Source organism: Vigna radiata, unplaced genomic scaffold, assembly GCF_000741045.1.
Source record: "Vigna radiata var. radiata cultivar VC1973A unplaced genomic scaffold, Vradiata_ver6 scaffold_222, whole genome shotgun sequence".
Classification (NCBI taxonomy): domain Eukaryota; kingdom Viridiplantae; phylum Streptophyta; class Magnoliopsida; order Fabales; family Fabaceae; genus Vigna; species Vigna radiata.
In genome coordinates this window covers 536945-542145 of record NW_014543247.1, presented here as the reverse complement: position 1 = coordinate 542145, position 5201 = coordinate 536945, and positions in this window count along the sequence as shown.

The following is a 5201-nucleotide window of genomic DNA, read 5'->3' as shown; positions in this document are numbered from 1 at the left end:
TGAACTTACACCTCCTTTGAGTCTTCACAAAGGATGACCACCTCCTTCGAATACTTCACAAAGGATGATACTCTTCCAATCACCTCCTTAGACGCACCAAGGATGAACCAACTATTTCTCTATCATCGCAGTAGCACTTCATAACTTTGCAAACAAGAGTTTCTTTAGCTTCAGCAATAACACACTGTTCTCAATGATTTCAAATGTTTAGAGCGCAAGGGAAGAGTTGATTCTGATAGAAACAATGAGCCAATTTATAGACTCAAGCCAGTGCTCTTCCATTCTTCGAAACTGGTCATTTAACGCATTTAATCGATTAATTAATATTAGTGTTAATCAATTAAAATGGGTACAACGACTAGTTTTTCAAATCTAAAACCTCCAACAGCTACTATTAATCGATTATTCCTGATTTTAATCGATTAGCTAATCGATTAAAGCATGTATTAATCGATTATTCCAGAGCCACTTGGGTTTTTAGTGTCAGCCTCGTTTTAATCGATTATGACTTGGTTTAATCGATTAAAACAGCTTGTGTTTGATTCTAAAATGCAAATAATCACTTATAGAGTACATGAATCAAACCCAACATATCTAAACAAAAGCACATTAATTATGATTATTACAAAAGCTTTCAACAAAAATAAGTCTTCAAGTAGTCTTCTTGGATCTTGTATTGTGCAAATTTGTACATCATCAAAACTCCATCTTTATCTTTTTGCTAACACTATTGTCATAAAACTGGGCATGCCATAGATGTTTGTTTCAAGAAACATGGTTATCCTCCTGGCCATAAGCTTTCCAACAATAAGCCCAACCAGATTCACAATGTTGTTTTGTTCCCTTATGTTGGTAGTCAACCGAACAACTTGGATCAAGAACGCTCTTCTGCCGAGACCATTCAACTCATGCCCCAAAAATATCAGGTTCTTGCATAATTGTTCAAACAATCTGAGTCTAACGCTCCTAATGTGCACATCAATCAAGTTGGAACAGTCTCCACAAACACTTCTCTAAGTAATATTATTTCTGTTCTTCAAGTACATTCCGCTAATATATGGCTTTTTGATTCTGGTGCCACCGATCATGTTTGCATTTCTTTAAAATTCTTTTCCTTTTATCAAAAGATTAATCCTATTCTCATAACTTTACCCAATGGCAAAATTATACATACTCATTACAGGGGTACCGTTCAGTTCAATCCTAAGTTATATCTTTCTAATGTGTTATATGTTCCTGACTTTTCATTCAATCTTATATCTATTTCACATCTTATCGCAAACCTTAACTGTAAATTAACTTTCTTTCCTTCTGGCTGCATTATGCAGGACACACAAAGTCAAGAGAAGATTGGTTTGATTAGACATCACAATGGCTTATACATCTTTGTTAGAAGTGGACTTTAAGCCTAACTCAACCCCACAACACCGGCTTGTAGAGTGAGGTTTGCACCCACTTATATACACTTAATTGGCCTTATCTCTAGTCAATGTGAAACTTCCAACACACTCCCCTCACGCCGAGGTATATACATCTCGAGCGTGGGACTAGACATTTAATGGGTGGTCCGATAGCGGCTCGATAGTGGGTGGGACAACATGCCCAACAACAACAAATATCGCTAGGATAGGCTCTAATCATGGCTCTGGTACCATGTTAGAAGTGGACTTTAAGCCTAACTCAACCCCACAACACCGGCTTGTAGAGTGAGGTTTGCACTCACTTATATACACTTAATTGGCCTTATCTTTAGTCGATGTGAAACTTCCAACAATCTTTGACTTGTCTGCTTGTACATATGATACTAGTTGTAGTCCAATAATTTGCTCTATTCAAAATCCAAATTTATGACACGCTCGTCATTGGCATCTTTCAAATGATAGGTTACATATTTTACAAACTAAACATGCTTATATAAAAAGGATTTCCAAACTCCTTATGATGCATGTCATCGGGCTAAACAAAAGAAACTTCCTTACACTGTTAGGACATCTCATTCACTGTGTTCTTTTGATTTACTACATATTGATATATGGGGTCCCAATACTGCTTCTATGAATGGTTTTAAATACTTGTTAACCATCATTGATGACTTCTCTCGTTATATTTGGATTACACCTATGTTAGATAAATCTTCTGTTAAAACTCACATTCTTAATTTTCTTTTCCATATAGAAAATCAATTAAATAAAAAGGTAAAAACTATGCGAACTGATAATGGTGTTGGGTTCATTATGCATGACATTTTTGTTAAACAAAGGCATTAATCATCAAACTACTTGTGTTGAAAACCCTGAACAAAATGATGTTGTCGAACATAAACATCAACACATCTTAAATATCACTCGTGCCTTACTTTTTCACTCACATCTTCCAACTACTTTTTGTTGTTATGCAACCCAACATGTTTTTTTTATCAATCAAATACATACACCTGTCTTATAGAATGATACACCTCACAAATGTCTTCATGGCTTCCCTTGTGATCTCTCAATGTTGCACATTTTTTGTTGTTTTTACTATGCCAACACCATTATTGCTCATAGAAAGAAGTTTGATGATCGTGTTGTCCCTAACATTTTCTTAGGTTTTAAACAACACACGAAAGGTTATCTCTTTTTAAATCTCAAAAACCATAAGGTTGATATATCCCGCAATGTTGTTTTCCATGAGAATGTTTTACCATATCAAAATACTCATAAAATCGACAACTCTTTATCTTTACCCCTACCCACTTATTACACCAATAACTATGATGATCTTTTACTGTTTGATTCTACTACTACTAATATTTTATTCACCCCGACTATTCCTTGCACTAATGACACTCCTCATAGCACATCCACAGATATCACTCAAATTGATGATACTGGTAATGATACCTCTGCTAATGTAAGACGATCTTCTAGATCACGTAAGATTCCTGCTTATTTAAAAGATTTTAAAACTAACAACATTGTTCACTATCCCGTCAAGAATTATCTTAGTTATCATCGTCTTTCTACTCATTTGAGGCATACTATTTTATCTATTTCATCTAATGTTGAACCAACATGTTACTTTGCTGCTTCCAAACAACCCCAATGGGTTACTGCCATACATGTTGAAGGGTTAAATTACTTAGATACCTTTACACCTATTGCCAAACTCACCACCGTTCGACTTCTCCTTGCCACAACAGCATCCCGGTGTTGGTCACTCACACAATTGGATGTTAAAAATGCTTTCTTACATGGTGATATTCATGAAGATGTCTATATGAAAGTTCCTCATGGCCTTACCACTTTAACCATAAATCAGGTTTGTAAACTGCAACAGTCTTTATATGGTCTTAAACAAGTTGGCCGATAATGGATGGTAAGCTCCATCATAACACTCCTAATTTCTCTCTCACTTTTTTTTGCTTTTCCATTACCATCCCAAAACACATACTCTTATCATCTTTCACTTTCATATGTTTTCACTCTCCCCTAACATACCAGACTAAGAGCTATGCATAGGATGAAGCTAGGGGAAACTTATGACATCTGCTTCTAGAAAAGGTTGTGATGGTAAAGTTGGAGAAGTTGCAACATTAGTTGGTCATGATGTTGATGAGCAACAAGAGGATATTATTAAAAAATACAAAGATCTTGTTCACCAAGAAGTTGAAGTGGTTGGATATCCTAGAGGTCCATACCACACTTCTTTGTTGATGACTTAGGTTGATCATGTTGCATTTGCATTGTGGGATTCTTAATTGAATTTCGAAATCTAGTAGTATTTTTAATCGAATTATGAAATCTGGTAGCATCCTTAACTGGGTTTTGAAATATGATGAGTTCATAAACTGAATTTTGAAATTCGATGAGTTACTAAATCGACATTTGAAATTTGTTGCATTCTTAAACCGAATTTTGAAATCCGTTATTAAATCCAGTGAGTTTCTTAACTAAATTTTGAATTGATACTTCTCTCATTTAGATTTTGAAATCCGATACTCCTCTAAAACGGATTTCAAAATCCAATGCTTTCCTAAATCGATAAATTACTTGATCAAATCTTAAAATTTGATGTTTTCCAAATTGAATTTCAAAATTTAGTGCTTCTTTAAACCAAATTTCAAAATCCAATTATTACTAAAACTATTCATCCTACAACTTTCAAAATTTAGTAAATATTTTTATAAACTGAATTTTGAAATATGATAAATACTACAAAATATAATAAAAATAAATAATGATTTTGCATTCACAAAATAAAAGTTTAAGTGAGGAAGGACGAAGTTAATACGTGTTCCTTCCTATTTCAAACGAAAATGAAAGAAGTTTCAAATATTAAAAATAAAGAAAAAAAACGCAAAGTTATTTAATGTAAAAATGAGTTGAGGCTAGAATCAACAAATATAACAACTTTTACCGTAAATATGGTTGGTAAATAATAATTGTTGCTTATTTAATGAATTTAATATTTTATATATACTCGGAAAGAATATTTGACATGAAGTAAAATTTTGAGGTGTAGGAACAAAAATTGGACATAAAAGAAACCCCCACATAATATATAGTACCATAATTTCTTACATAAAACTAGTACTGAAACTTGCAATTTATGAGCATTTTAAATAAAAATTCAGTCATCAAGCACCGCTCCTTTTTCCAATTTTGAGAAAGGGATTCAATTTTAAGTAAATATAAAAAGACGAAATTTTTATAGGGTGGTTAAAATCAAGTTAGCACTTCATGAAAATTAAATTATTTTATCTATTAAAGTTCTCATACATTTTAAATTCCTCGCAAATTTCAAAACTCTTATCCAAATACTGGCTAAAGTGTTCAATGTGAGTTTCTAAATTCTGTGTATTACATAAGATGAATCCTTTTTTCTCCTATTTGTTTTGGGGTGTTGCTCCCTACATCTCTCCAAGTGGGACCTGTACCTCCTCATTAATTTAATTTATTTCAAAAATATTCTACACCTTCTCACTATTTTTTTTATTCCAAAAAACCCTACACCTCCCCACCATCCTTATCAATCTTTCTCTTTTTCTCTCCCTACATTAATGAAGCATTCATGTGGTTCAGATTTGAATTTGTAACATACTACAAAATATAAAATTCAGAGGAAACTTCAATATTAGTACTTCTACCATTTCCATTTTATAAAATTAAAAGTTAGATGCAAATACAAAATAATAAACATAATAATATTAATAGTAAATA